General features: G+C 43.6%; 1 protein-coding gene across 3 annotated transcripts in view; it reads right to left on the bottom strand.

Annotated features, from left to right (window-relative positions):
- Positions 1–13,465, bottom strand: part of ucp1 (uncoupling protein 1) — an 86,260-nt gene extending 72,795 nt beyond the window's left edge. The window contains exons 1-2 of one of the 3 annotated variants that reach the window (XM_060851300.1): positions 13,049–13,465; positions 5,427–5,471 (exon numbers count right to left, since the gene is read on the bottom strand). The gene's annotated coding sequence lies outside the window, so the exon portion shown is untranslated. Of the gene's footprint in view, positions 1–5,401; positions 5,472–13,048 lie in introns of all 3 variants that reach the window. The other 2 variants (XM_060851297.1, XM_060851298.1) reach the window with 2 other exon arrangements.
- Positions 13,466–13,972: the final 507 nt, after the last annotated feature.

The following is a 13,972-nucleotide window of genomic DNA, read 5'->3' as shown; positions in this document are numbered from 1 at the left end:
TTCTCTGCCACATTACTGATGTGCAAGCCAGAGGCAGTGGCAGAAGCTCAATGGAACCTGCTCCATTCTCTCATGTTGTCTTTCCTTCCCCAGCCATTACAAATTTGCCACTGCCCTAGATGTTCCATCTCAGACACCTAACCCAGAGTGTAACTACCTAGAGCTCCTGGAGGACATCTCTCAAGGCCATCCACGGCCTCATCTAATAAAAAGCAAGAGGCTTCCACCAACCATGCTGCAGCCACTGAGGTAGTGCTATATGGGAGCACTAAGGCAGGCTAGGGTGCATACAGGCACAAAGACTTTTGTGTTCATAGAATTGGGAGTGTTGTTGGAGGAGGATGTTAATGTGAAACTGGTGGGGCCAAGGCTCAGCAGGTAGAGCTGCTTGGCAGATGGGGCAGCAAGGCTGGGGGAAGGACACTGCAAGGATGGGTTTGGAGGGCCTCAACAGTGAAAATGCTGGTCCAACATAGTGGGATAGTGAGACCAGGGGCCAAATGAGGGGTGGCATAATTGCTATATAGGGCTCAGTGGAATGAGACCAGGGGTTGAGGGAGTGTGAGATTGCCAAACTAGATGTTGGGTTTGGGATGGTGGAGGTGTGGTGGAGTGGGCTAGGGTCTAGGGCGCAGAGCAAGGCAGGGAGTATTGGGTAAGGAAGCTGCGGAGCATGTGTGAGAAAGAGAGATAATGCTGTGTAAGTTTGCAGAACGAGGTTTTGTACAAAGGGGCTGGTGACTGTTTGCGTGTGAGGAGAGGGGCTGCAGAGTGACTGAGTATGTAACAGGGATGATGATTTGGAAGAGGGCTGGTACGTTGTGTGTGTGTGTGTGTGTGTGTGTGTGTGTGTGTGTGTGTGTGTGTGTGTGTGTGTGTGTGTGTGTGTGGGCAAAGGGGCTTTACTGAGTCTTGTGTAGAGTTTGACTACAATCTTTATGAATTCATAAAATTGAAACATTTTTAAAAATCTTGTATACTATTTCTTATACTGAATGTTCCTATTGCTATTTGCTATAGCTTGTTTATTGCTATTTTTATCTGCTGGAATATGGGATCACATTAATTTTGAAGAGTTAAATAGGTCACCTTGTAAAATAGGGTATTATCAAATTGGAAAGTGCACAGAAAGGATTGACAAGGACTGGAGGTTTGAATTGTAAGGAGAGGCTGGATAGACTGGAACTTTTATCCCTGAAACGTAGGAGGTTGAGGAGTCACCAGGTAGAAGTTTATAAAATCATGAGGGACATAGTTAAGGTGAAGGGCAAGTGTCTTTTCCCAGGGTAATAGAGTTCAAAACTAGAGGTTATAGTTTTAAGTGAGAGGAGAAAGATTGAACAGGGATCTGAGGGCCAACCTTTTCACACAGAAGGTGGTTCGTGTGTGGAATGAACCGCCAGTGATAGATGCAGGTACAGTTACAACATTTAAAAGACATTTGTAAAGATACATGAACAGGAAAGATTTAGAGAGATATGGGCCAAACTCAGGCAAATGGAACTGGTTAGGTTTGGGACTCCTGGTTGGCATGGACGTGTTGAACCAATGGATCCACTCTGTGCTGGATGACTCTAAGACTGTATAGTTTGATGTGGGCTGATCAGCAAGTCAGATTGAAGAATTCTCTCAGACAGCAAAGTAGGAGACAATAAAATTTGAACATAAATTAAGTTTCAACAGTTGCACAGAAAATGAACTGATGAGTGGAAACATTGTCATGAGGTTCGGTGAAAGAATGCAACTCTAAATTTAAAAAATGTTTTTAATAAATCTAATTTACAAATGTTCTTTGGGAATTCTCATTCCACATTTTAATCTTTTTCAGGGCTGATGTGACTGTTCAGCAGCAATGATGATTTAGAAAACTATAAATAGCTCAGTTACTCATGATTGAACAAGGCTAACATTTTCATTAACCCTAAGAATGAGAATAATTGATAAGTATTTTAAGGACATGACAAATCTGTCACTCTGTAATATCTATTTTGATCCGTGTTCAAAAAATACTATATGCACTCTTTAAGGAAAAAGTGTATCAATAAATGTCACATTTACCTTCATATAAGTGAATGTGAAAAGTGGCTGTCAATTACATGCAATAATGATGCCTACTACCTTACTGCTAATTTGGAGCTAATATTTTTACCTACATTTTGAAATACAGCTTTTTTTTTATCCATGCACATGGAATATACCACACAGCAATCAACACATTGAAAACGAGAAATTAGCACCCTTATCATTGAATGCAATTTCAAATTGTTGGAAATTCACCAAGAATTTCTCATTGTGGCTCACAAATACCACAAGCAGTATTTCAGCATCTCAGCATTTATAAAATGTGTTAATTTCTACTCATGTGGTTTAACAACTAGATTTCCTTTCATCCATCGTGATCAACATCTTGACTTCAAAGTAAAGACAAACTGGTCTTTTCTGTGTATTGTCATTATGGGGGTTCGACTGCCTTTCTTTGTATATAAGAGCAACAGATCTCCTGAGATGATGTTCATGTTGAACTAAGAGTTATGTCAAGGTGAACATTATGCTAGTTTATACATAAAGCTGATAGTTAAGAAAGTTTTAAACCATCCTGCAAGTGTCTCTTGTCTAATCTCAATGTTTCTTTGGCCTTTAGTTTTGCCCTTTCCCTTGCCCAATTGGGTTGTTGCATTAACCTTGTTGTTATGTCTGCTTTTTGGTCAAAATGCAATAAGTTTGGCACATTGATAACCAAAATCAACAGCACTCCTATAAATCGAGGTCACGGTGGCACAGTGGTTAGCACTGCTGCCTCACAGTGCCAGAGACCCGGGTACAATTCCCGACTCAGGCAACTGACTGTGTGGAGTTTGCACATTCTCCCTGTGTCTGCGTGGGTTTCCTCCGGGTGCTCCAGTTTCCTCCCACAGTCCAAAGATGTGCGGGTCAGGTGAATTGGCCATGCTAAATTGCCCGTAGTGTTAGGTAAGGGGTAAATGTAGGGGTATGGGTGGGTTGCGCATCGGCGGGTCGGTGTGGACTTGTTGGGCCGAAGGGCCTGTTTCCACACAGTAAGTAATCTAATCTAATCTAAAAGATTTTAACATGACAAATGATAAGCAAACTGTGACAAAAAGGGACGGAGAGGATCACAGTAAGAGTCAACCAACAACTTTGTCTAGAATTTACAAATACAGTAAAAGAATAAAACTAAAGATTATCTGAGTGCATGTAGCATTCAAAATAAAACAGATGAGCTCAGAATGCGAATAGAAATGAATAGATACAAACTGGTGGCCATTGCAAGGACATAACTGAAGACTGGAATCTTCAAGGGTACAGAACATCTAGGAATTATGGGGAACCAGGAATTGGTGGCTCTGTTTGTTAATGATAATTGAGACTGATAATCTATGTTTAGGGAGTCAAGGTGTGGAAACAGTTTGGCTAGAAATGAAAAAAGATAAATGCAAGATATCCCTTGTGGAGTGGTGTACAAATAGTGACCACAGGGTAGGGCTGTGCATAAAGAAAGAAACATGAGAGCTTGTGTGGATAACAGGGCAATTATCATGTGAGATTTTGATCTGCGCATAGACTGAAAAAGTTAAGTGGAGAAAAGTAGTCCAGATGAGAGTTTCATGGAATGTTTTCTGGACATTTTCTTAGAACTGCATGTTCTAGAGCCAACCAGAGAGCATGCTTAACTCAACCCAGTATTGTGCAATGAAATAGGATTAATTAATGATCTCATAGCAAAGGTGTCCCTAGGTAGAATATCAAAATGAGACTGGGGAATTTATAATAGAACATAAGGAAATGGCGAATGAAACAGTAATTTTGTATTATCCCTCATAATCGCTCAGAAGCAGCAATAAATCTGGAAATGGAAAGAAGGGAAGAAATCGTGAAAACCACAATGATCAGAGAAATGGTCCTGAATAAATTAGTGGCACTGATTAAATTGCTGGAGCTGCAGATGGAAAAGAATCCTAATATACTCCATCCTAGGGTCCTAAAAGAAGTGAGATAGTTGATGCATTGATTTTAATTTTCCAAAGCTCCCTTGATTCAGGGGTGATCCCACTAGTTTGGCATCAAACAGAGTCTTTTCCCTAGGATGGTTAATTTCACAACTAGGGGGTACATTTTTAAGGTGTGAGGAGAGAGATTTTTATAAAGAAATGAGTGGCAATTTTTTTACGCAGAGGGTAGTTCAACGTGGAATGAACTTCCTGAGGAAGTGTGGATGAGAGCACAATTACAATGTTTAAAAACATTTGGATAAGTACACAAATAGGAAAGGTTTTGAGGGACATGGCCAGATGGGTCTAGTTTAGTTTGGGATTATGTTTGGCATGGACTGGTTGGACCGAAGGGTCTGTTTCCATGCTGTGACTCTTTGACTCAATGTTTGACCAAACTATTGGAGTTCTTTGAAGAAGATGAGACGCTGTGAATATGGAACAATTGTTTGGTGTAGAGGACTTAAATTTCCAGAAGGTATTTGAGTAGTTGCCACATCCAGGGTTATTGTGGAAAATAAAAGCTCATGGGTTAGTGGTGCTAATAGTATATTGTCACAGATTGTTTGGCTAATAGGAAGCAGAGAGTAATCCAAATGGGTCTTTTTCAGGTTGGAAAGTTGTAATAAGAGATATGTCACAGTAAAGGATGCTGAGATCTCAATTTTACAATTTATAAATGATTTGGATGAGACCAATGAGGCTATGCACAGTTCAATGAAAGATACAGTATGCAGTCAGAGAAGGTTTATTGGATGAATACCCGGAATGGATGGATTGTGCTACAAGGAAAGGTCAAATAGAATAGGCCTGTATCCACTAAAGTTTTAAAGAGCAGGAAGAAACAAATAAGATCCAATGGAACCTTGACAGAATGGATAGGGAAAATCGAGAACTAGAGGTCACTATTTTAAAATACGCGTCATCCATTCAAAACAGAGATGTGGTGCATTTTGTTCTCTCAGAGGGTCATATGTTTTGGATTTCTTCCTGAAAAGTGGTGTGGTGACCTTGAGTATGTTAAGACAGAGGGAAATATATTCTTGATATACACGGAGGTGAAAGGTTATCAGGGTAGGCAGGAATGCGGATTTGAAGTTACAATTGAATTAGCCATGATTTTGATGAACGGCGGGAGACTATTCCATCTGCAAATGCATTTGTACTATACAAAGAATGCCACCCATACTTCACTTGCAGCCCCACTTGGCTCCATCAGTGCTCAGCTCAACTGATCAGCCTGGAAACCCCAGTCCTTATTCTCACCTAACTGGTCCATTTCCTTCCTTTGGTACTCCACTCGCTATCCTGCCTAATACCTCTGTGATCGTTCCACTTTGAACCCGTTATTGTCTCTCTCCCACTCACTGTTTTACTCCAACAACACTCACAATATGAAGGAAGCTGATTCCGTACCTTTAGCTGTTCACTTTCTGTGTCAGAGAGGTTCATTGATAGTCACTGAAACCAAGCACATTGTTAAAAGGATATTCACTTTGTTAATTACAACAGTCAAACGGACAACTAACATGAAAATAGAACAACTTAATGAAATTCACAAGGCAATGAAGGGTGGGATATAAGTTTTGCAAAGCTAACAGGAGAATAAAGTAAATTGGCCAATAACTTGTCATATCTCTTCTTCCTGCCTTAGTGCATAATCATGATGACTGCTCAACACATTTGCAGAAAATTGAGCAATTTAATAAGTTTTAAGATGGCTCCTACCTGATAATGATGAAAAGAGAATGGTCAGGCACTTTGTGTGGTTTATGATTGTTGATGTGTTTTTTCCTAACTATTTAATAAATTGAAATGTGCATTAGGCTTTTTTAAATTAAATACTTAATTTACTAGATAATCATTTGATCAACAACCTATTATAGAAACTGGAAATTCATTGAGATGTGGAAAGCAAGCAGTGGTAACCAATCTGCAATGATTTTAATGACTAAGCAGCAATTTGAAAAGGTATTGCTAAGATTGTTTTGGTATATCAATGTATGACCACTTTTAATTGTGACATGTAGCAGATTCCAGAGACGGGAAGGCTTTGGACCCTGATATCAGAATGAACTGAGGTTGTGAGATTGCCCTTACTGGCAGTGAGACCAGCTCAATAACTTTACCACAGACAGCCTCCTCATTGGATCATGTGTGCCCACTATTCTGATGGTGCAGGCTGAATCAGAGGGCTGAGAACCCTGAAGCCATGGGAAGATGTTGGAACCATCATAGAATCCCTGCAGTGTGAAAGCAGGCGATTTGGTCCATTGAGTCCACACTGACCATCTGAAGAGCATCCCATGCCCATACCTTATCCCTGTAATTCTGCATACACCATGGCTAATCTACTTAACCTACACATCCCTGGGCAGTATGGCCAATTTGGCGTGGCCAATCCACCTAACCTATATATTTTTGGACTACAGGAGCAAACCCACACGGATACAGAAAGAATGGAAAAACTCTACACAATCATAGGGTCACAGAGATGTACAGCATGGAAACAGAACTTTTGGTCCAACTTGTCCACACCGACCAGATATCCCAACCCAATCTAGTCCTACATGCCAGCACCCGGCCCATGTCCCTCCAAACCCTTCCTATTCATATACCCATCCAAATGCCCCTTAAATGTTGCAATTGTACCAGCCTCCAATATATCCTCTGGCAGCCCATTCCATACATATACCACCCTCTGTGTGAAAATGTTGCCCCTTAGGTCTCTTTTTTATCTTACCCCTCTCACCCTATACCTATGCTCTCTAGTTCTGGACTCCCCAATCCCAGAGAAAAGACTTTGTCTACTTATCCTATCCATGCCCCTCATAATTTTGTAAACCTCTATAAGGTCACCCCTCAGTCTCCGACGCTCCAGGGAAAACAGCCCCAGCCTGTTCAGCCTCTCCCTGTAGCTTAGATCCTCCAACCCTGGCAACATCCTTGTAAATCTTTTCTGAACCCTTTCAAGTTTCACAACATCTTTCCGATAGGAAGGTGACCAGAATTGCATGCAATATTCCAACAGTGGCCTAACCAATGTCCTGTACAGCCACAACATGACCTCCCAACTCCTGTTCTCAATACTCTGACCAATAAAGGAAAATATACCAAACACCTTCTTCACTATCCTATCTACCTGCAATTCCACTTTCAAGGAGCTATGAACCTGCACTCCAAAGTTTCTTTGCTCAGCAACACTCCCCAGGACCTTACCATTAAGTGTATAAGTCCTGCTAAGGTTTGCTTTCCCAAAATGCAGCACCTCGCATTTATCTGAATTAAACTCCATCTGCCACTTCTCAGCCCATTGGCCCATCTGGTCCAGATCCTGTTGTAATCGGAGGTAATCCTCTTCGCTGTCCACTACACCCCCAATTTTGGTGTCATCTGCAAACTTACTAACTGTGCCTCTTAATATCGCATCCAAATCATTTATGTAAATGACAAAAAGTAGAGGACCCAGCACCAATCCTTGTGGTACTCCACTGGTCACAGGCCTCCAGTCTGAAAAACAACCCTCCACCACCACTCTCTGTCTTCTACCTTTGAGCCAGTTCTGTATCCAAATGGCTAGTTCTCCCTTTATTCCATGAGGTCTAACCTTGCTAATCAGTCTCCCATGGGGAACCTTGTTGAACACCTTACTGAGTCCATATAGATCACATCTAGATTAGATTAAGTAATCTAATCTAGATGTGATCTATATGGACTCAGCAAGGTGTTCAACAAGGTTCCCCATGGGAGACTGATTAGCCACTCTGCCCTCTGCCACTCATCAACCACTTTGCCCTCATCAATCTTCTTTGTTACTTCTTCAAAAAATTCAATCAAGTTTGTGAGACATGATTTCCCACGCACAAAGCCATGTTGACTATCCCGAATCAGTCCTTGCCTTTCCAAATACATGTACATCCTGTCCCTCAGGATTCCCTCCAACAACTTGCCCACCACTAAGGTCAGACTCACCGGTCTATAGTTCCCTGGCTTGTCCTTACCGTTCTTCTTAAACAGTGGCACCACATTTGCCAACCTCCAGTCTTCCTGCACCTCACCTGTGACTATCGATGATACAAATATCTCAGCAAGAGGCCCAGCAATCACTTCTCTAGCTTCCCACAGAGTTCTCGGGTACACCTGATCAGGTCCTGGGGATTTATCCACCTTTAACCATTTCAAAACATCCAGCACTTCCTCCTCTGTAATCTGGACATTTTGCAAGATGTCACCATCTATTTCCCAACAGTCTATATCTTCCATATCCTTTTCCAGTAAATACTGTTGCAAAATATTTATTTAGTATCTCCCCCATTTTCTGTGGTTCCACACAAAGGCCGCCTTGCTGATCTTTGAGGGGCCCTATTCTCTCCTAGTTACCCTTTTGTTCTTGATGTATTTGTAAAAACCCTATGGATTCTCCTTAATTCTATTTGCCAATGTTAGCTCATGTCCCCTTTTTGCCCTCCTGATATGGGGACAGAACCGTCCATCCATAACCTCATCACCTCAGGGGGTCTCCCATCCACCGCCTCCAACCTTATAGTCCCACACCCCCACACCACCCGTTTCTACCTCCTGCCCAAAATCCACAAACCTGACTGCCCCGGCCGACCCATTGTCTCAGCCTGCTCCTGCCCCACCGAACTCATCTCCGCGTACCTCAACACGGTTCTGTCCCCCTTAGTCCAAGAACTCCTCACCTACGTTCGGGACACCACCCACGCCCTCCACCTCCTCCATGATTTTCGCTTCCCCGGTCCCCAATGCCTTATCTTCACAATGGACATCCAGTCCCTGTACACCTCCATCCCCCATCATGAAGACTCAAAGCCCTCCGCTTCTTCCTTTCCCGCCATACCAACCAGTACCCTTCCACCGACACCCTCTTTCGACTGACTGAACTGGTCCTCACCCTGAACAACTTTTTTTTCCAATCCGCCCACTTCCTCCAAATTAAAGGAGTAGCCATGGGCACCCGCATGGGCCCCAGCTATGCCTGTCTCTTCGTAGGATATGTGGAACAGTCCATCTTCCGCAACTACACTGGCACCACCCCCACCTTTTCCTCCGCTACATCGATGACTGCATTGGCGCTGCCTCGTGCTCCCACGAGGAGGTTGAACAGTTCATCCACTTTACCAACACCTTCCACCCTGACCTCAAATTCACATGGACCATCTCAGACTCCTCCCTCCCCTTCCTAGACCTTTCCATTTCTATCTCGGGCGACCGAATCAACACAGACATCTACTATAAACCGACTGACTCCCACAGCTACCTAGACTACACCTCCTCCCACCCTACCCCCTGTAAAAACGCCATCCCATATTCCCAATTCCTTCGTCTCCAGGGCATCTGCTCCCAGGAGGACCAGTTCCAATATCGTACAGCCCAGATGGCCTCCTTCTTCAAAGACCGCAGATTCCCCCCAGACGTGATTGACGATGCCCTCCACCGCATCTCCTCGACTTCCCGCTCCTCCGCCCTTGAGCCCTGCCCCTCCAACCGCCACCAGGACAGAACCCCACTGGTTCTCACCTACCACCCCACCAACCTCCGTATACAGCGTATCATCAGCCGTCATTTCCGCCACCTCCAAACGGACCCCACCACCAGGGATATATTTCCCTCCCCTCCCCTATCAGCGTTCCAAAAAGACCACTCTCTCCGTGACTCCCTCGTCAGGTCCACACCCCCCCACCAACCCAACCTCCACTCCCGGCACCTTCCCCTGCAACCGCAGGAAATGCAAAACTTGCGCCCACACCTTCTCCCTTACCTCTCTCCAAGGCCCCAAAGGATCCTTCCATATCCGCCACAAATTCACCTGCACCTTCACACACATCATCTATTGCATCCGCTGCACCCGATGTGACCTCCTCTATATTGGGGAGACGGGCCACTTACTTGCGGAACGCTTTAGGGAACACCTCTGGGACGCCCGGACCAACCACCCCATGGCTCAACACTTTAACTCCCCCTCCCACTCCACCAAGGACATGCAGGTCCTTGGACTCCTCCATCACCAGAACATAACAACACGACGGTTGGAGGAAGAGCGCCTCATCTTCCGCCTGGGAGCCCTCCAACCACCAGGGATGAACTCAGATTTCTCCAGTTTCCTCATTTCCCCTCCCCCCACCTTGTCTCAGTCGATTCCCTCGAACTCAGCACCGCCCTCCTAACCTGCAATCTTCTTCCTGACCTCTCCGCCCCCACCCCACTTTGACCTATCACCCTCACCTTGACCTCCTTCCATCTATCACATCTCCATCACCCCTCCCCCAAGTCCCTCCTCCCTACCTTTTATCTTAGCCTGCTGGACACACTTTCCTCATTCTTGATGAAGGGCTTATGCCCGAAACGTTGAATTTCCTGTTCCTTGATGATGCCTGACCTGCTGTGCTTTAACCAGCAACACATTTGCAGCTGCCCATCCCTGAGCCATGTTTCCGTAATTGCTATGATATCCCTGTCCCATGTTCCTAACCATGCCCTGAGTTCATCTGCCTTCCTGTTAGGCCCCTTGCATTGAAATAAATGCAGTTTAATTTATTAGTCCTACCTTGTCCCTGCCTGCCCTGACTGTTTGACTCACTTCTGTTCTCAACTGTACCAGTCTCAGATTGATCTCTTTCCTCACCGTCTCCCTGGGACTCACCCCACCTTACTAGTTTAAATTCTCCCAAGCAGTTCCCTGCCAGTATATTAGTCCCCTTCCAATTTAGGTGCAATCCGTCCTTCTTGTACAGGTCACTTCTACCCCAAAAGAGATTCCATTGATCCAAAAATGTGAATCCTTCTCCCATATACCAGCTCCTCAGCCACGCATTCATCTGCTCTATCCTCCTATTCCTGCCCTCATTAGCTCGTAGCACTGGGAGTAATCCAGATATTACTACCCTTGAGGACGTCCTTTTTAAATTTCTGCCTAACTCTCTGTAATCTTCCTTCAGAATCTCAACCTTTTCCCTTCCTATATTGTTGGTTCCAATGTGGACAATGACCTCCTGCTGGCCCCTCTCCCCTGTGAGAACATTCTGCACCCTCTCTGAGACAACCTTGATCCTGGCATCAGGCAAACAACACACCATTCTGCTTTTGCTCTGCTGGCCACAGAAACATCTGTCTGTACCTCTGACTACAGAATCCCTAACACAATTGATCCCTTGGAAGGCGATGTACCCCTCATTGCATTGGAGCCAGTCAGTCTTGGCTGTTCGTGCTACATTCCCCTGAGAATTCATCACCCTCTACATTTTCCCAAACAGCATACCTGTCTGAAATGGGTATATCCACAAAAGACTCCTGCACTAGCTGCCTACCTCTCTTACCCTTCCTGGAGTTAACCCATCTATGTGACTGTATCGGAGACCTTCCCACTGCCATCCATCACATCCTGATGCTGTTGCAAATTCCTCATCACTTCTATCTGTCTCTCCAACTCAAGGGTAGGATTGAATCTGGACCCGGATGCTGTGAGGCAGCAGTGCTAACACTTAGCCACTATACTGCCATCACGATGGAGGTGTCGTTGTAGCAGGTAAGAACAAATTCAAATTCGGATGGCCAGTGAAAACCCTGCTGATCACAAGACAAACCACTTTAGGGTGTGACCAAGTTGGGAGGGAGGGGTCTATAAGGACTGCCTACTTTCTTGTTCATAGTCCTGTGGGACACATGGTGATCCCAACCTGTGATGACCCTGGACAGTCTCAGGAACATACCTCCAAGAAACTGGTGGACTGCCAATGGCCTGAAGATGGTTCCACACTGGGAAATACTGGCAGTCCCATTAGATTAAAAAAGTCCTCAGGCTGGTGATTACACTTGTGGGCCACCGCTGGGAAATGTCTGAGGGTAGGATTGTGTGAGGAGCTGTCCCAGGCTAGCTACCTGTAATTTTACCAGCAACCTCCATTTGTGTCCGTATCCTGCCATTTGGGGACCAATAAAATTCTACCTTATATTTTCAGTTATATAGATGTTTCTAAGTAAAGTTTAATATTAAATTCATTTTCAAACATTCCGTAATATTAAAACATTTTCAACAGCAGTCACAGCCAGTTGAATGAGCTGCAATAATTCACAATGGAATCCAGCTGAGTGCCTTTTGATTGAACAATGCTGATGTCATGGAGTTAAAAATAAACTGATGACACTGTAGGGATGCACAGAGAAATAAATGACTGAGAGAAGAATTTTACAAATGCAATGAAGCAGGAAGATTGTACATTGAATCATTCACATTACCTCATTATGGTGCCTCAACATACTCTGAATACCAATAAAGTGCATTGGAGAACATGTCACCCTCTAAAAATCAATAAGAGCTAAGCCTTGAATTTTTGGTAAGCTTTTAGAAAGCTTTTGGATTAGGAAGTAACAACTGAGAATTGACTGATTAAACACAAATCTTAATTGTTCCGTCTTACTCAGTGAACAATAAACAAATTATTTATGTTACAATTTATCAACGGCAAGATTCACTACTTGTGGTGTAAAGGGTTAATTATACAGTCTCTTTCAAGCAAAGCTGCTGAGCATGTGCAAAAGGAAGCAATGTGACCTCAGATCATATGGAACTGGAGTCTAAGGGTTTCAGACAATGCCCTATCTTGCTACACTTTGTTAACAAATATCTTTAATAAAGACTGTTACTGTTTAGTCTGAGGACTGTTGACCTCATCTTACTACACTAATAAAGATCATATGATAGGAGGTTGTGACTGAGTTTGCAGTCATTTGTTGTCAGATCCAGCTAAGTGAGACATTGGCAATCTGTTATCAACACGGCCATTTGACTGAATTGGTCTGCAATAGTTTATCGTTTGCATATTGCAACTGCAGTTGTAATTGATGGGAGTTCTGACTTTCTGTTTTTGCCCCGATATATTGCCATGGACATTTGTGGGAGAACTATTGGACAAACAGCAATGGCGGATGAAAATGTACGCTGACATAATTTTTACATAGAAATCACAGAAGCAAGCCAGGAATGCCACATCCAATCTAATTCATTTAGCTTTACTTACCTATGAGTTTCACCAATCTCTTGATAGCATGATGGGAGATTATTGCTTTCAAGTAATGTTGGATCAGGGGTATTTTTCCACCCTTCTTCACTTCCTCTACTTCCACCTATCTATATGGGGTTGAAGTGTAGGAACTAGGAGCAGTGGCTCCCTCTCTCTCTCCCAGTATCATTGGGCAAAGACCACAAGCAGTAACCCTTCTGTTCTGTCACTCAATCCCAAATCAATGACTGATTAATCGGAGCTGGGAGCCAGTCTTATATTCAATCCTTCGATCCTAGAAACCAAGATGTTTGTTGTATCCTTCAACTCTTCCTCCAATGCCCTCTTTTTAATCCTTTTCCTGAAGAGTATTGACTGTTGCTAGGAACACTTCCACCAACAATACCTTTTCCCCATTTCCTCAGTGAAGTCCTGTAAATTGTATGAAGTTACATGGGGTGTGCTGGGAGATTGTGGAACTTGTAAAGAGACTCAACGCCAAATCAGATGTTTTTTTGCCCAATATCTACATGAGGATTCATTAAAAAGTGAAGAGGAAATAGGGGATGAACTATTGTACGCAAAACAGGAATAGAAACCTTGGTTGTTTTTTGCCACACCCTGAACAGATTAGTTAAAGTCAGCAAAGACCAAGCATCAGTCATAGCCTCTCCTTGGTCTAGTACAACACATGATCTCCCTGTATTCATCAGGGAGATGCTACTATTCACAATATAATAATCAGCAGTAGTGAATCAGTCCTTCATATATCTTGCAGCATTTTATCGAAATTGTTTTGAAATAAACAAAGTCATTGAGGTTGAAATTTAACTCAGTTGTGTCACATAAGGGCCTAAAACAGATGTAATACCAAAACTTAGAACTTCCCTTTCCTGCATGGAAATATGGATCACTGCTGAATTGGCCATGGCCTCTAAGGGA

Source organism: Hemiscyllium ocellatum, chromosome 36 (assembly GCF_020745735.1).
Source record: "Hemiscyllium ocellatum isolate sHemOce1 chromosome 36, sHemOce1.pat.X.cur, whole genome shotgun sequence".
NCBI lineage: Eukaryota > Metazoa > Chordata > Chondrichthyes > Orectolobiformes > Hemiscylliidae > Hemiscyllium > Hemiscyllium ocellatum.
The sequence above is the reverse complement of the archived record's forward strand: the minus strand, read 5'-3'. Positions and strand labels throughout refer to the sequence as shown.